The 18,685-nt window shown below is 37.2% G+C and overlaps 1 long non-coding RNA gene across 7 annotated transcripts in view; it reads right to left on the bottom strand.

Moving 5' to 3' along the window:
• Positions 1-582: 582 nt before the first annotated feature.
• Positions 583-18,685, bottom strand: part of LOC131521835 (uncharacterized) — a 56,609-nt gene continuing 38,506 nt past the window's right edge. For 3 of the 7 annotated variants that reach the window (XR_009266372.1, XR_009266378.1, XR_009266371.1), the window contains 2 exons: positions 2,705-4,415; positions 583-1,440 (listed from right to left, as the gene is read on the bottom strand). This is a non-coding gene — a long non-coding RNA (uncharacterized LOC131521835). Of the gene's footprint in view, positions 1,441-2,704; positions 4,416-10,476; positions 10,573-18,685 lie in introns of all 7 variants that reach the window. The other 4 variants (XR_009266379.1, XR_009266380.1, XR_009266382.1 and 1 more) reach the window with 3 other exon arrangements.

Raw genomic sequence — 18,685 nt, 5'->3', positions numbered from 1 at the left:
TTGATTCTAATTGGACAATCATAATATTCAGTGCTCAAATATGCTATGATTTCCCATAGCTGCACTAGTGTTATGTCTTTTCAATCAATCCGTGGTCTCTTTCTTCTCACATTGTAACATAAAACCTCAAAATGATTCCTTTGTGACAGAAATGTTGAATTTTCTGCAGGCATTACTCCAATATTAAGCGTCACATGATCCTTTAGAAATCTTTTAATAAAAATGTTGAAAACAGCCTTTTTTGAGCGGAAATTTGTGTCGTTTTTTCAAGATTATTTAATAAATAAAGGTCAAATGAACAGCATTTATTTCAAAGAGACTGTTTGAGGTGACTGCTGTCACTTTGGAACAACTGAATGAAAACCTTTTTAAGTGACCCCAAATTTAATTTAAAAAATGTTACAAATATATTACATAAATATAAAAACTGATCCTATTTTACGGTTCTCTGCTTGATGCTGGTTGGTCAATCGCAATATTCAGTGGTCAAATGTTTAAAAAAAACAGCTGCTAAAACTATTATTCTTCCCTTATTATACTCCTTCAAATCACATGGTCTCACATAAAAACATAACTCAAAACAATATTTCAAGTCCATTTATGTATTCATTTGACAAGTAGCAAGGTAATAAGCAGGACATTTTAGAGTCAGCCGGTCACTGTAACAAAATAAACCCCTTCAGGGGCTCAACCTGATTACCCTGTCAGGGTTTATTTAGTGATAATGACCAACTGACTATACATTACCTCTTACATATTTCATTAAAACAAAGTAACAGTCTTGACGTTCATGGTTACATTTGTAATTTTACATTTCATGTCTCTGTAAAGGCGCCAACACTCCCCCAGCAATAACAATAGACAGTAATTCGTCATACGAGGGTCTCCAGGAATACTAAGAGGAAGAGCGTAAACATGAAAACAGACGACAGGCAGACAAGAACATACAGAGGTCAGGCCTGTAATCATCTGACCCGATCAATAATTAACCAAGGTCACCTTTAATGACAGCAAAGCAATGTGGCATATATTATTCATAAAAACCGCTGCATGAAAAGAGTGGCGGAGAGACTGTGAAAGTGAGACTAAGGTGATGGATGGACAGAAAGAAAGTAATTGAGAACCAGTAAACAGATCTTTCTCAAAAGATTTGTAATTTTTATACTCTTGTTGGTCACGTCAAAGGAATCTTGTTTACACATGAAAATCTGAACAGATTTGCTCTGTGATGCAGCAAATTCCTTTGTACTTCCCATTCGATGAATCACCACAGAGCTGGAACCAGTAATATAACTGCAGTTCATTCATATGCCACAAGAGGTTCAAAGAGACATTCATCTGGGAGGAAACAAAGCGAGTCAATCTCCACAGGAAGGTGTGCAGTGAGAGAGGACTGAGAAGTGTAAATGCCGGCAGTCAAGCGTGGCAGGACCTCTTGCGCTGCAAGGCAAAAGAGAGAAAGTTTGAGCCAAACTGGAGTCTTTGTTCATATCTCACGTGGCAGAAGGGGATTTCCTTGCTCTCCCTCACTCTGACGCACTTTCACTACACTATACACATGGGAACGGATACAGATAAATGATGCAATGTCAAGCAATCCAGAGGGATCAAGGCTGCCAGAAAAAAAGGACAAAGTTATGACTCTGCCGGGTACCCTGCTAACCCTGTGATGAACCCTCATAAGCAAAAACTTGATTGTGGATTGCAAACATTTTGCAATGTATTGCTTCAGACAGTAATATGATGTGTGGGTTTTGTGCATATTCCTGCAATGCAATGCCGATCACATTTCACATCACATTCAAATATGCTGATTTGTTGCTCATGTAACAAGTCTGAATATTATCAATGATGAAAGAAAGTTGCTTTTTTTCGTGGAAATCATTATATTTTTTTCCCAGGTTGTTTTTGATGTTTACAAAGTATAAACTCCTGTATACTTATTCCTTTTCCTTTGAAACAGGAATCTTTTGTAACATTGTTCATTTCTTTACTGTCACTTTTTATCAACTGAATGTATCCTTGTTCAGATAATCATTTTTAAACAGTAATGTGTACATATTTAAATAAAATGATTAAACATTAAATATATATTACAAATATAAGATTTTAAATGACAATTTTAAAAGGATTTGTCTCTATACTGAGACCTCCTTATCTGTATATACTGTGATTTTTGGTAAACTATTCGTTTAAATGTACAGCAAGACAAATACAGATAATGCATACTGTATAATAAATGCTTGATGTACTATTCTCTATTAACTAAGCCTTTAGAGGGAACGAGCTGCACACCTCTATATTTCACCATCTTTTTTATATTTCTGACCCATGGAAAAACCGCAGTCTTGCAGAGGATGATCTAGAGGGGTGATTTCAGAACACTTCAGAGACAGGAAGAGCTGAACAGAAGCTATAAATGCTTAAGTGACAATCCATCTTTACATAATTACACTATTCAATGCATCACATTCACTTCAGGACCCTCATTAGTCCATTGCTCTGAGCCATCAGCACAGCTGGTCTTGCAGGTGACTGCAGCACGTTGTTACGTTACATCCCAGCCTGCCTCTAAAAATACGTTGCCATGTTGGTCTTATGAAACAAAGCTAAGACTGCACATCATCATTAGTAAAAAGCTCAGAATAAATGGCTATGAATCAACCAATCACATTGATTTTAAACAGAAAACTTACGCATTCACCTGCTCTAATAGTGCCCAACGTCATCCCCAGTTTCAAACAACTGTCACTTCCCTTTGAAGTTGTGACCAAATATTTGCTGACATTGAGGGAGCGTGTGTCCTTTTCAGAGTGTTTGCTTGCTAGTTTCCACTGAACTGGCCTTCTTCAGAGAGCTGGTACACGTGTGCCTGGCCTGCTGCCCTTAGATAAAGAACAGAGAGTGTTAGCAACAGGGGAGGGATATCAAAGGAAAAAAGTGATAAGAAAAAGAAATTGGCTGGATAACTAGAGGATGTGAGGGTCAAATGAGTTCAGAAGCAAGATACAACTGTACAGAATTAGGAAATGTTGACATAACAGCTTGTCTTAATGTGTAATGTCACAAATGTGCATGTCACAAAACAAATACGCACAGGCTTCATGTGCCGGTTGAATCCGGGAGCCCCTTGAAGGATGTGTAACCTGTACTACTGCATTTAACGCTAAAAAGTTGTGAGAAAGTTGGCATTAAGAAACAGGACCACCCAGAAATGACAACATGTCCCATGATAGAGGTGAGAGACCACTTTACAAAGGAATTCAGTCTAATTTGAATCCTCCAGCCGAGGGTACGGATAACTGATACACAACCTCTTCACTGTAAAAGAGGAAACGCATGACATTTAAACAAGAGGGTGGAAATATTTAGAGAACTGTTCCTTAAATTTGGGTAATGTCTACCCTGCTAGACAGAATTGCATTTATTTCATCATTCCTAATGCATGCTAGATTGTTTATAATTCATAAAGCCCTTTAGCTGCCCTGCTGTCTGAGATTCATGGTTTCTGTTACACAGGAGGTCACATGGTCACGGTGGCAGTCAGAGAAAGAGGATTATGAGAGAATCCACTGACGAAACAGTCTAGCCAGATTGGGCTTGCCCTGCATTGACCCCTACCCCTCACAGTGTTATTAGAGAGCACTGGCAGCATCCCGCTCTCCCATCATCCCTGGTGCTCACATTAATCTAAACGGAGGCTTCTCAATCCCCAAAACCAGATCTGAAGCAATTCCATTAACCTGGGCTTTACCAGAGATCCACGAGAAAATCCTCAGCCCAAGAATAGTAATGGCTACTCCCACTAAAACCTATATATCTTCAGTCGCCTAATCATCAAAACATAAGGGCATTATAACCTTTACATTATCCATAGATTTTAAATGCATTCACAGATTAATACGCATTTTATTAGTACAACACACTGGGTTCACTCTGGGGTTACACAGTGCATACCGTGCTTAAAGAAACCCTTCAAAACAGAGCAGGGAGACCTGTTATGAATGTTAACAATAATTCTTATATATATTTAAAGTATATTTAAGTATATATGTATACACATATGTAAAAATACTTGGTTGAACCCTTTCTGAAGACTCCTGAAGACTTAAGCTTTTAACACCATTAGACCAATTTACCACCAATTCACATGGATGCAGTCATCTTTTGTGAGCAGTATGTGGCACATGGAGGTGCACCTGACCGATTTAACATCTCTGGTGACATCAGCGCTATGGTTAAATTGAGGCTGATGGCAGTGTGACTCATGGCTTCAGCAGGAGGTTGTTCTCTACTTCATGCTGCCTAAACACAGTTCAAGTCCAGTCCTCTGAAGGTCATGCTGTCCGGTGTAGTGCTCTTATCGCACAGGACGGCCTCTTCACCGTATTCCTCACTGGCAGGGTGACTGGATTCTAGAAAACAAGTAAACGTGTGTGAGAGTCCTGTTTACAGGTCACATTGTACTTTCAGGTCTGAGTAAAAACATGGTCTGTAATCCCTAATATTGAATCGTGTAATTTAGCAATGATGGATGACCAGCTGCACTTCATGCGATTACTGTCAGACAGCAGAACAAAACATCAGACAGTGTTAAAGGAACTGTATAAATATAATCCAAATTATGGTAAAGGCTAGTGTAAATGAGTTTCTTATCTATAACTGTAACGTCACATAAATCTCCAGTACATGATAAAAAGGAAATGCCTGGCAATATGGTAAAAGTGACGGTGAGAAACATTCATGGTTGTGTGAAGCTAATTTTATTCATTTGTTTAGCAGATGAGAGAAACTCGATTAAGAAGATTGAGCACACTGGCCTAAGGCGGAAATTATCACAAGTATTACAATACGTTTTATTGAGATGCTCTCTGCTTATTTAACAGCATCACAAAAGGACCAATCACAACTAACAGATGTGTAAACAACCTGAGAAAACCACTAACATTAGTCTCTTTCATGAATACTACAAATCAGATCATTTAATGACATCAATCTGACCTCTGAGAACAAAGCATGTGAACTTGCAGAACAGTTTAAAGGTATAGTTCACCCAAAACTGAAAATTCTGTCATTAATTACTTGCCCTCATGTCGTTCCAAACCTGTAAGACCTTCGTTCATCTTCGGAACACAAATTAAGATACTTCTGATGAAATATTAGAGCTTTCTGACCCTCTATAGACAGCAAGGGAACTACCACGTTCAAGGCCCAGAAAGGTAGTAAGGACATCGTTAAAATAGTCCATGTGACATCAGAGGTTCAACGTTAATTTTGTAGAGCTATGAGAATTTTTTTTGCACAAAGAAAACAAAAATAACTTTATTCAACAATTTCTTCTCTTCTGTGTCAGTCTTTGGTGTCAGAATTTATATTTTTGGGTGATTTATCCCTTTAAATGCCTGATGCCTACAGAAAAAAAACACATTAGCCAGTCTGAACAAATTCAATATTTCAATTCCACAAACACTGTCCTCATCTGCAATACAGTCTGTACTACTGCATTTAAAGGAGACACTGAGAAGTAGCAGAAAGAGAAGTGGAAAGAGAAACAACTAAAGAGGAGGGAATAAACATTCTCCCACAGTGAAGAGTGCGCTCCATATTTACGTTTTTTTCCTAGAAGGATTTTTCCTAGAACTCCACTCTGTCATTTGACAGAATGTACAGAAAGTCCAATCGACCGCAGCGTCTGGTTAGCAGAGTCTGTATTAAGAAAGACAGTTGAGATTTGCTCTTTCAGTAACTGATCCTGATCATCTGTTTATTTTCATTTCGGCCTTGAGACATTACTCCACATTTGTGTGCTAATCTCAGCGCTGACCTGAAATGCTCCAGGACTGCAGAATACTTTGTAGTACATTACTGCACAGCTGTAGTGCAGACGCTGTTGCTCAAGTTTCACAGTAAGCAAGAGACTTCAAATTCTCAGCTTCAGCGTGCTTTGGGCTTGTGCTCTCAGTCAAATTACGTCAGAGAGCGGGATTCACATGGATTCAGCAGCTTAAAAAAACCTAGCCTGTGTAGTTATGGATCACTACATCTCAGACACCACAGTAATTTATCTTTATTATTGAATTAAAGCCTTCAACCTCAGCCAAATCAACTAAGATTTTGAGCTGGAAAATATATCAGGCTGCATGAAAATCCCTCAAAATGTTCATGGTCTGCAATAGATCGTCTTACATCATTAAAATTCACATAATTCACCACCACACACGCCGCTGTTACCGCTTCCATCACTGGATTTTTAGTTGTTCCCATAACAACAATCCACAATGGGGGGAAAACCGTGACAGGAACGAGTTAGTGAGGGAGGTGCGATCCAAAAAATTCTTGATTTCTACTCCTTTTCTCTCCCACCATGTGCTTCTCTTTCTTTTACTCTTTTTTTTTTTTTCTGCCTTTCACTTTTTCCAAAGTCTGTATGTGCTGACATACACTTCATTATGTTAACTTTTGTGGCTTACGTCCTTTTTTTCACATTCTTTCAGACAAGCAAGGTCATTGCAACTGTCAAGGAAAGTACTAGGCCTTCTCAGGATTCCAACTAAATGGGGAATTTCGTTTATCACTGATTACATAAGCCACAAACAGTGACGCTGTTACTCCTATGCAGCAGAAACTAGGGCCCATTTCATTTCCCCTCAAATTTCATGTTTTCTGTATTAATTGTTCTGGATTCCATTTTAATGATTTAATTAAATTTAATAAATTAAATTTAAATTGAAAAAAAAAATGTCTAATAAACCAAATTAATTATTTATTTAAATTTGTTCAATAGTAGGGCCCTATGAAAGTGTTATATACTTTTTTCTTCAAAAATTCAGTTTTTTTTTCTTCTGGATTTATGATTTAATATACATTTATCATAAAAAATGGCATTAATTTTGCAGCTCTGGAGATTACGTTCATGTGGAATTCTGTAGCATTCTGCATTAAAATCAATTTTAATGACTGGATTCTTCAATTTCGTCTACATTTTCCCACATCGCAGATATCACAGGGCCCTAAGAAACCACAACATTCAGAGACCATGTCCGTCGCGAGAGTGATTTCCCACAGCAAGCAAACAACAACAACAGCGGTCTGACCACATCCAAACCCGGGCACCCAAACATATCCTCCTATCATAATATTGACTTCCTCTCTCAGTTGTTTCCAATGGACACTGTGAGAGAGGAGGTGGTTTCCACTAAAGGAGGACTGCATGTTTAGTCTTCTCATGCAAGCATGTGTCAACTACGGAGAAAGAGAACAGGTAGGCTCCATGTGAGAAACCCTCAAACACGGCACATAACAGTCACAGTTGCCGTGAAAGTGGGCACATTTAGCAAATTAATGGGAAAGTTTCCTCAAAAATAAAAACAGTGCAGTCATTTACTCATCCTCATGTTGTTCTAACCTCTGCAGTTTCTTTATTCTATGAAAAATGAAAATTTATGTTCAGCCATGTCAGAGCTGCTTTTTTCCATACAAGGGGACGGTGATTTACACATCCAAATTATGAAAAGGAAAAACGCACCTTAAGTGTAGTCTCTACTACTTGTGGCATATATTCTATGTACATATTCTATGTATATATTAGGTGTTCAGAAGCCATGTTAGTTTTGTGTTGGAAAAACTAATATTTAAGTAGAATTTTTCACTCGAATACACAACTAAATGCGTAAGTGCAAGATAAAAAATAATCTAATTTAATAATTTAATTAAACCTTTTAAGTTGAAAACAATTTTGTTTAGTTCAGTTGACATTCAAATGTTTATCATTACATTAACTTAATATTGTGCATAATTTAAACTCAAATTTCTGTGTTAATTGAATTTCTTTAAAAATTAAGTTGTAGTGACTCGATTAAAATTGTCGTTAACTTTGGAAATTGGGTTTCTTTCTTTGGAAGTTTCTAGTGCTTTGCATAGGACTGGATAAGGAGAGTAAATGTTAAAATTAAGTGTTATTTTGTGTCTCTTTTGTTTAGTGAAGGGAAAGACCTGTTAGTGTTTAATGCTGTTATATTCGACATTTAAAAGAGCTTCTGTTGTGTTGAAGTTTTTGTGGTTACCATTGTGCTGAAGAGCAAACCACATGAAAGTAAACACTATTGTCTATTAGCTATGACTGTGCTAATGCCAGTGACAAGTAACATCTTTCTTGTTCATTAAATATACCTGCTAAAACAAATTACATCTAGCCTCTGTGCTATGATAACTGTTGATTTGAACAGAAAAAAATATAATATGTATGGCAGGCACACAAATCCATTAGTTGGAGGAACTTCATTTTTTGAGTAATCGACTTAATGTTTGTTACAAATTAAGTTCTTCTAACTCTAACACTAACTAGTTTGTGGGTTGAACATAATTTCATTAGAAGTTGTCATAACTCAAAAAAATTGATGCAAACTGTTGCAATTTTTTTTGTTGAGCTAACAAACGTGCACTAAACTTATACCATCTGTGGCTTTAAATACTTTAGCTGTTTAAAGTTGAGTGGATTCTGACTGGCTGTCAATGTATGGTTCAATACGGTTATTCATATCTTTATATTTGTTGTGTAGACTAATCTTCTTGCCTATCTGCATAGGATTAGAATAAATATTAAGGCTTTACAGTTACAGTTATCATTCTTGATGTGAATGGGTCCCTAAACATTATGTAAAAAAATTCAGTTTCTGAAATCAGGGTTGACCTTGAAAGTTTCCATTCAGTGTCCAGTTCGTCCCAATCCTGATTTATAATACTGTATGCTGGTTTCCAAACGCCCTGCACTGCTGATGCTGTGTTGAATCTTGAGAAGGAATGTGACCTTGTCTTTTGTCCTTGGCTTGGACAGAGGACAAGTCCACTTAGCTCAATTTGGCCTTCCCTGTCATTTGCAGAGCAGATGCACTGCAAAAAAAAAAAACTGGCAGGAAATCAGAAATGACTGATAATGACCCCGACAGGTCAAATAACAATTTATTTGATGTGATTATGTGGGTATAGAAGTGGAAAATGCTCAACATCCCGATGCCAAAATAATCTCACAAGGTACACAAAGCAATGTTCAAGGACTCTCAAAATGATTGATTTATAATACTGACAGAGTCACATCCCTTTAATATTTCAGAACGATAAAGCATGAGGATCAGTCCTGTTCGACAAAGACACCATTCTATATGCAAATTACCGACTCTCAAAAATACCACCACTCTAGGCCTTAACAAAACAGGGACTTTCAGTTATTTCTTAACATCAGCCGTTATTTCCCAACAGATTCCTGCATGAGTCGAGTGATAAAGCGAGTGTTTGCTGGTATTTGGGTTTGTCTGTGCAGGAGGAGCTCTGAGATTGGCTTCTCAGGAAAGAGCCACGGCTGTTACCCAGCGGCTCAGTCTGACTGAGATTACAACAGACCTGTCAGCTCTATCAGAAAGAGAAGTGCTTTCTGTTGGAGAGATAACTCCAACACCGATCTGTACAAAACTCTTCTGTCTCACCTATCTCTGCTGCTCATTACTGTTCATATCTGGGTGGGGAGCACTTCCTGTTTTTAATCTTACAAATAAGCACAGGCCATCCTCCGCTTTTTCTGTCTGTTAGACACGACAAACACAAACACACTAGGGTTGGGTCAGATGGGTCAATTAGTCAATTACTGAAGTCTACAAGTAACTTTTTCCCCCCTAACTAAATAAAAAGTACATATGCTGATAATTAAATAAACAAAAAAAAAAAAGAAAAAAAGTGCATTAAAATTCCACAATTACATATTTTTAAATATGTTTCTATGATTGTATGTCTTTATCTCTTGCATTGCATCTTAGATGGTTTTTCTGCATCTCACGCTATGTGCATTCATTTTAAATTGACATTGCTGTAAAACAGTTAAAAAGTAACTAATATCAAAAAACATTTTTTAAAAAGCATGACCCCTGCTTTGTTACATTATTTTTCAACAACATGCATCCTGTGTGAACACACCCTAAAAAAATGTGTCTGATTGGTTTTTGGTGGATATACCCCAAGTCTAATTATGTAGTTTTTTTTTGTTTTTGTTTTTTAAACCAACTGGTTGACTAATTGTTCAGACAACCTACTAACTAGTCAGTTATGAAATTATACGAATGACGCTTTCAACTTTATAAATAGCACTGTGTTTGAGCTCAAAAAGGAAACCCCTCAGCTTTCTTGAGGTGTCAGAGGGGTTAATTCCTTATAAAAAAGAGTGTGGTGGTAATTCTCAGAATTGCTCATGAGCTGAGGTTTTAGACGTGTGAAGGACAGCACAGGAAACGCTGGGTATTTTTGAAGAACTAAGTTCATCTGTTCTACCTACTAATTTCGCTCTTTGTTTCTTGGCTCTCTGCTGAGGGACTTGAGGTTTCTTGTAATTGAATGCCCAACAGAGAATCACTTTCTATGAGGAGAGATCAGTTTTCTCCAAAGTGACAGAAAAAGTGTAGGTTCATGACAGCACTGTGTAGGGTGATTTACCCGAGACTGAAACTTAGGAAAAAGAACAAGCTCCATTTTGAAGATAACTCTTAAAGGTGAAGGGACTGCTCACATCCTCAATATTTTTCTCTCATCCTACAAAGCAGCAACAAAAAAAAAAGAAAAGAAAAAAAGATTATAGTCATAAGCAGATTTCACTCAGTTGTTTGCACAGGGTTCATGTTCATGAACTGAAGACAAAATAAAATCTATGGTAATGGTAAATATTTAAAAAATATATTAATAAAGATTATCCCCTTATTTTTCTACTATTTGTTCTGAAGAACATCAAGCTGGAAAGAAGATACGAACTCATTGATCTCGCAGAGGCAGCGGATGTTGCACAGTGATCTCACACAGGAAATGCAACCTGTCAACTACTAGCATAGTTTCTTACCTCCCCATTTAAAGCCCCACAACAGTTTCATTTCATTTTCTTCTTTTTGTCATAATTTTAATGCCAAAACCCTCCTGGTCACCAGCTTCTAGTGCCAAGCAACCTGCTGAAGGTCTCTCAAGAATCAAGCTTTATTAGTTTGACTTGACTTAAAAAAAAAAAAAAAAAAAAGGAAAAAAAAGCTGCACAATATTTTATGCGGTCTTGACACAATCTTCTTAGTTGGTTTTTACACTTTTAGAGTCCACTTTACTAAATGTGCTTTGTGATCAGGTTTACAGTATCTGAGTCTACTTTCAATCCAAAACAAGGCTATGGTTCCTTTAATGCCCTGCAATTATAGGTCAAGTTAAAGGTTAAATTAACCTTGATAACAGAGATAATAATCAGCCTAATCCATTTTTTTTTTATTGTAGTGTAGAAAGATAAGCAGTTTCTGTAAATATTAACATGTATGCTATAGCTTTCGTTCCTTTCCATGAAAGATAAAACAAAACCACTGTAAAGAAATGACAAATGACAAATATCCATTGTGGGTAATATGAAAGAAAAAAAAAACAGACGATATTGGAAAACGATTATGAAAAGAAGATTAGAAAAATTATTTCACTGTGCTTCTACAAAATTTCCAGTCACCAGATAAAACCATGATTAAAGCCACTGTTTATGTGCATACACACAAAGACCACATCACATTTGAGATGATTGGAATAACTTTATATCCAAGGTGTGACTAGAAAGCAAACTTTAACAAGCATTATTGGCCATTTTAAAGCTGTTTGTGTACACTGATCAGTGATCAGATTTCCTCTTGTCCATTTATAGGCCATAAAGCATCACAGAACACGCAGACGGAGGAAGAGCATGTGACACAGAGTCTTATGTGATTAATAGTATATTCTGAGAAGTACTTGGCGTAAATCTGCAAAGTCTAAAAGTCAAGAACAGGAAGGTACAAGAATAAGTCACCATTAATGTATATATTAATCCAACAAACCTTGTTACCTATTCAAGAAACTTCCACCACAATAGCAATTACAGGCTTGCGTGAACTGTGCAATGAAATCCTCAAATGAAATATGAAATCTCTGCAGGTTGTTTCACAGCAAGAGCAGAAGAGGATGTGACAGGGTAAAGAAACAGCTGCCTCGGGTTTACAGAGTTTTGGCATGTTACTATATGAGTGTATGTGCAATGCACTCAAATGAACTCGCAAATAAACATACACGCAAAACACACAGGTAGCAGACTAGTGGGGCAGGCAAAAATAAACACTAAGTCCTGTGAGAACAAGGAATCAGAGCCAGACCAGAATACTAGCAACCTTCTGAAAACCAAATGCACAGCCAAACTACGCCTGGCACGGCCAACTAGCCTGGATCCTGCCAAAGGGGTCTGGCTCATGCCAGCACCAAAGCAGCTCTCACTTAGAGCGAGAATTGAATATGGGGCAGGCAAGGGTGTCTGCAGAGCAGCAAAGATCACGGGCATGTCGAAGACGCCCACTGTAAACTCACCTCAGAAGGTGAAGAAAGCTCTAGAGAGGAGCAGATGAGTCAGTATGAGAGGGGTGTTATTCAGCTCTCTGCCACTCACTGGGCTTTTTCATGTGGGAGCAGACGAGAAATGCCTCTAATAAAAGCAGAAATCACAGTGGATTTCCCACCGTTGAAGATAAACAATGCACTTAAAGTAATTACACACATTATTAAGAAAAACATTGGTGCTTGCCCATGTAAAATTCACCATTATGTAGGGCTTACTTGTTGGTATGGATACAGTACATACAATATAAAATTAAATAAAAAATGTATAAGAAAGAAAGAAAGAAAGAAAAAGAAAGAAAAAGAAAGAAAGAGAAAGCAAGAGGTCATCTAATATAAGTGGCAAATAGCTGATGTGACAAAAAGGGTATGGGATGTTTTGCCTGTGTTATCATAGCTAGACAAAAATCTAATTTTGCCCTTTTAAAAATTCATCATTATGCGGTGGTTACTTGCTGATATGAAAAAATAAAATAAGATAAAAATCCTTGTGTCAATGGGATTGACGTATACCAACATGAGAATCATTTTCTCTGAAAATATTTTAGTAGTCATGTGTATTTTATATCAGCTGTTTAGACTCATTAGCGCATTAGCAATGCCAGATATGCAAATTAATCACTCTTTTGATCTAATCTGTCAAATTGGTTTGCAAGAAAGTCTGAAATTGTTCGCCATTCAGTTTTAATCATTCAGACAGTTCACTCACACACTGAATTGTTTGCAGCAGTTTCTCACACCAAATTATTAATGGGATATTTTAGAAGACATAAAACAAAAAGAGCACTGGATGCGGTGGATACCTACCTATATTTATTTATATCCATTATTATTATATAAAATATTAAACAGCGTATCAAAATATGGGCATGCTTTTTGATACTAGAAATGCCCCTGTATGGTATCAACACACTGGCCCGAAATCAAAAAAGGTACGAGATGTTTTTCCCGTTTTTTTCAAAATCCAGATAAAAATTGTGATTTTGGTCCCTTGGAAAACCACCAACACATCTCTCTCAACAATGAATTGTATTTCGAATTCATGTCTGTAGCACAAACAGCGCTTGCTCAATAATGAAAAGACACTATCATTGTTTACAAAAACAGCATTACTTCACTCTCTGTAAAAGTGAAGCCGCAATGAGAAAAAGCAAAACAGTACAACCATAAAGTTTTATTGGTGTTATTAAAATGGATTCTGCAGCTCACTTATTAAGTGCTCAGGTTTCTTAATAAAAGAACTGTAGCTAAACAGCGCCGTGGGTTTGGAAACTACACTAGGGGAACCAGATTTTATTATCAACATTCAGCCGTGTTTGATCAAATCACTTCTCTCACAATACACGAAAATCCATCCGCCAACACATAGGCTGATCTTATCGAATGACAGAAGGTTGTCAGCAGGTTTGTTTTAGATTAAAACAACTGTAATCATCACTGCATGCATGGCGGAACCATTATTTATGATTTCAGGTTAATAAAACAAGCAAAAACACAGCAAATGCATAATGGTTTTCAACACACATATGGTATCTAATATCTAATCCGAATGATTCACTAACAGAACATATGGTACAATAAAACCTAAGTGAATGGTGTTCAATTTTATTGTGTGCATCCTTTCTTGTTGACCTTTGAACCCAGTAATCCTTTCCTGACAACAGCATTTTGTCAGAGCATGACCAACACAATAGGGCTTTACTCTGCTCCAATAGTGTTAGCACAAACCCCCCCCCCGAGAAAGACCGTACATACTGGTAAATCCACACATTTTTATATGGGATCCAAAAAAAAAGTTGCTAGTGTATCTCAGTCATTAGACTCACGCATTGCCACAGAAGTGGCTGGGTTTAACACTTAAGAGTTACTAGGACAGCAGGAGTATTTTTAGAGTCCTCGTGCACTGAGACTTGTTGTTTGTTCCACAAAGGGCCTGGTTGGTTCCCATCGCATCCATAATGCCTCCATGGTGAAAGTTTGGCACATTATGTTAGATTGTGTGCGAGTGAGCGGGCGAGTGTAATCTCAACACTGCTGTTTGGAGACACATATTGACAATCGTGCTTTTATGCTGCTATCAAGGGTGTGTTTACAAATCTCCCAGGGTTCCTGTCTGATTTCAGACGGCATTCTTTGAGGATGCTGCAATCCATCAGTACAGGGCATGTTCGGCCCATTATCAGTGCACTGATAAGATAATCGAAGTCACTCGCTACACTTTCTGTCTCTCAAACAAATGCACCAACATACTAGAAAGAAACCAAATAAGTGGCACAGATGTTTTTGAGCTTACAAAAACAACATACTGAGAGGTTGAAAGGTCTAATACCACAGTAAAAGAACACTTCTACTGCGTTTTTTTTCTAAATAGCGACGCCAAATATATTGGTAACACTCATACATATGTAGCAGAGGCCAGCGGGTAAGTGCTGTGCCGGTAAAACCTCACTCCCCTGATCTCAAGAGGTGCTCTAGCGACTGATGCTAGAGGCCGTGGCCTTTAGCCTCCTTGTTAGAGGAGCTAACAAGGAGCTTTCCCTTCTCCCACGCCGGAAACCGCGGTTCGAATCCTGCTCAGAGCGGGGCGAGTAGGACCGCAACATTGGTTTCATTTTCGTTTGTACTTTACAAATAAAAAAAATATTTTCTAATATAAGTGCACTGTGTTCATATTTACTTGTGCATTAAATTGCAAAAAAATTAAATAAAAATCAGCTTGCGCCTTATATTGTGATCTCGAATTGCACAATATTTTAGTACATGCATTTGAGAGACGTTCTTTAATGTGATGCCATACATACATGAATGCACTAATCGCCTTTTTGGTAAATTTTAATGCAGGCCTGGGCTGGCCATCGGGAGCACAGTGTTTTGGTTTTATTATATCCCTAGCGGGAGGGAGAGAGAAAGAAGCGTGATCACTTGCATTTTTTTGAATTATTCCTTATGTTCTGTTGTTTGTGCTGCTATTTGCACATGCACTATACTAAACCCCGGGAAGAAAGAAAGAAGAAAAAAAACATTTCGTTTTTATCAGGCATTGCCTGTTTGCGCAAAAAAATGATTGGAACATCGACATAATCACATTGATAGGCTACGTGCATGCATGTTAGGATAATAATAGGAAATGTAACTATAGAGAAAATTACAAATATTGGTCGTAATGTTGAAGAAAAAAAAAAAAAAAAAAAAATCAGGGTCCTTAAAGTGGATCGCCATTCAGATCGACATTCTACTACACATGTCTGACAGCCTACTTCATTCCATAGGTAAAATGTACAGATAGGCTTGTGCGTATTTGTGAGTTAAGGCCCCTGAATGAGAGTCTCAAAAGAATCTGCAAATACAAAAACACCTATTTATAGACATTCTTAAGGCAGAACACTAATTCAAAGGACTCGCTACAACAGTATTTGAGGATCATTCTGTGAGCAAAGAAACAATGCACTTGCGTGTGGATCTCTCACATGCACTTGTGTATTGTGTGCGCGAGTGTGGATCACACTACACAACTGTTCAAATGTTGGGAATCAGTTGATTTGTAAATCGATTGTAAAAATTAGGGCTGGGCGATATGAGCAAAAATTCATCTCTCTATTTTTTGGCTGATTTGCGGCATACGGTATATATCTCGGTATTTATATACTTTTGTATTTGGATTAAACAAATAAACAAATAAAGTGAATGTAACCGTAGGCATAATATTATGTTAAAAAGGGGTTTAAAAATCACATTACATTCTAACATAACATTGCAATCTAAAAACAAAAACTGCTTTTAAAGCAGAAGTTAAATTTACTAAACTAAAAGTGAAAATAATAAAAAGCACAGACTAATTGAGTAAAAAGGCTGTTTTGATTACCCCATCGCAGTCACTTTACAGTTAGTACAATCATACAAATACACTTACTTGTAAGTTTAAAATTCTACATGCGTCACATTTATTGTTTATTAACTACAAATATTTCATCAAAATGTATAATTTTTTAGTCAGAATTATTGCGCTCCTATTTCATTGCGCTTCTGTTTGGCGCGCATGCGCGTGGCGGCGCTCGTTCAATGAAGTCTGTGAAGTTTAGCCGAGAATCTCAAAGCAGAAGGCTCATGCACTTCTGACAGCAAAATGGAAATATTTCCATGGCTTTCTAACATTTACAGATGGAGAATATACCTGTGAAATGCAAGTTATGCATTTAGGAAAACAGCACATCTCAAACATTAAACAGCGCGAGTCAGCGGCACACGCAGCCTTTCTGTCAGAGCCGTTTTACACTGAAACTAAACTATGTCTATAGGCTTATATATAGGCTTATATATATATATATATATATATATATATATATATATATATATATATATATATATATATATATATATATATATATATATATATATATATATATATATCTTACGAGTTTTTTAAAGCCCTTCATACAAAGTTTGTCACAAACAGTTTAGAACAAATTGTTTTAGTATGCTATGCACTTTCTCCGCAGCAGTTCAGTCTGTGTCATCCGCTATATTTTCAGATGCGCTCGTTCAAACTATATAAACGGTATTGCCTTAAATCGCATTGCTTATAAAGAATATATCGTACAAACTCGATATACCGCCCAGCCCTAGATTTTCTACTTAAATAGATTTTAAAATGTAATGGAAAAAAAAAAAAAGAAAAAAAACACCTTACTGACCCAAACGTTTGAACTGTAGTGTCATTGACCGGTCTGCTCAAACAGACGTCAACAAGCATCCAAAAATGAGGCCATGTGGCAGCATACATATTCACAAGATCAAAGGCAGCATTTTACCAATCCTGTTTTTTGAGATTTTTATAATCTGATAAATTAACAAAGTGAAATTTCCTTTAACAGAATGTACAAACCACCCAATGACTACCATCAAGATAACACTGATAAACTTACACAAAATATTAATTCTCAGGGAAGTGATACAATCTACTCTGATCACATAAAGTCTGTTTGTACAAATACATATTTAAATACATTCTGGCTGCTACAGTAGATGCATAAACAAACCAGATGAGAGCTGAAACATTTGTAAGAGTTTATTGTCAGTCTATACTGATCTCGAGGAATTTGTTGCAGTGCTGTGGAGCGTTAAACATCTCTTTCATCCTTTAACAGGGGTCAAACCAACAAGAAGTTCAGGCCAGCAGGCAACAAACACAGCCCGGGGAAAACAATTAACCCTTTCACAGCTAGTCGGCATTACATTGTTGCACTTTATTTGCCATAATAGGTTATCAATCAGGAGAAATTACTTTGGGCTGTCAACAGGCAATCCACAAGCTGCTTTCAAGAGCCTGAAGCGTAAAAAGAGAAAACACCCTGCTAAACATGAAAACGCTCATGTGACTAACAGTTTATTCTAAGCAAACAGAACATACAGAGGATTTATTGTTCCTATAATGCACACACAGATGATTTGACATGGCAGTTATTCTTCAGTTAAATGTCAGTCAGTCTTCAGGCAATCGCTGCCAACAATGCCACCACTCAGGTCAGGTGACTGCAGCTACACGTGACGCATGTGAAGCTGGCATCGACCCACCAGCTGTTGAATAACAGCATGAAATTGGAGAATGTCACACTTGTCCTCACAAAGCCATGAAAATCCTATCTTCCCGGATTCAATGCTAAGTGTACACATTGTTTTCTAGTAAGGGGTCACTGACAAATAGGTCAGCTGTTTCATCTGGCTCAGGGGGGCAATTGTGGATTGGATAGAGGGATCGGATCTGAATATTTAAATAACGATTCACAGCGCTTGTGTTTACCAGAATTGCTGTCCTTTTGATTACCAATGTAAATGCCTCCCAATGGGATTTGAAATATTGTAATTGCACCATTTGTGAGCTTGTTTAGAAGGTAATTACCCTGCGATGCTAAGAACTGTGAATCCTCCTTCTGCATAATTTATCATGTCAAGGGATAGAAAGATATGGTAATTTAAACTGCTTTCCCTGTCAAGACTTGCGAACCATGTGCTGTGGATTTTTTCAATAAAAGTTGTTGTGTGGGTAGTTTGAAAAGGCAAGCCATAACAATTCTGTGATCTCATAACATTCACAGCAATTAAGCAGTTTACGAAACACTGACATCAACATTGGCAATGAGCAAATCAAACTGCAATATTCAAATGACCCTGATGAATCAGTCTACTGTTCAAATACTGTAAATACAGGAAAATTATCAGACAACTATCGTACGTAACACTCAGACATGGTAAAAGTAAATGAAGCTATACT

The sequence above is a fragment of the Onychostoma macrolepis genome, chromosome 02, assembly GCF_012432095.1.
Source record: "Onychostoma macrolepis isolate SWU-2019 chromosome 02, ASM1243209v1, whole genome shotgun sequence".
Lineage (NCBI taxonomy): Eukaryota > Metazoa > Chordata > Actinopteri > Cypriniformes > Cyprinidae > Onychostoma > Onychostoma macrolepis.
Note: the sequence above shows the minus strand (reverse complement) of the source record. Positions and strands in the feature narration are given on the sequence as shown.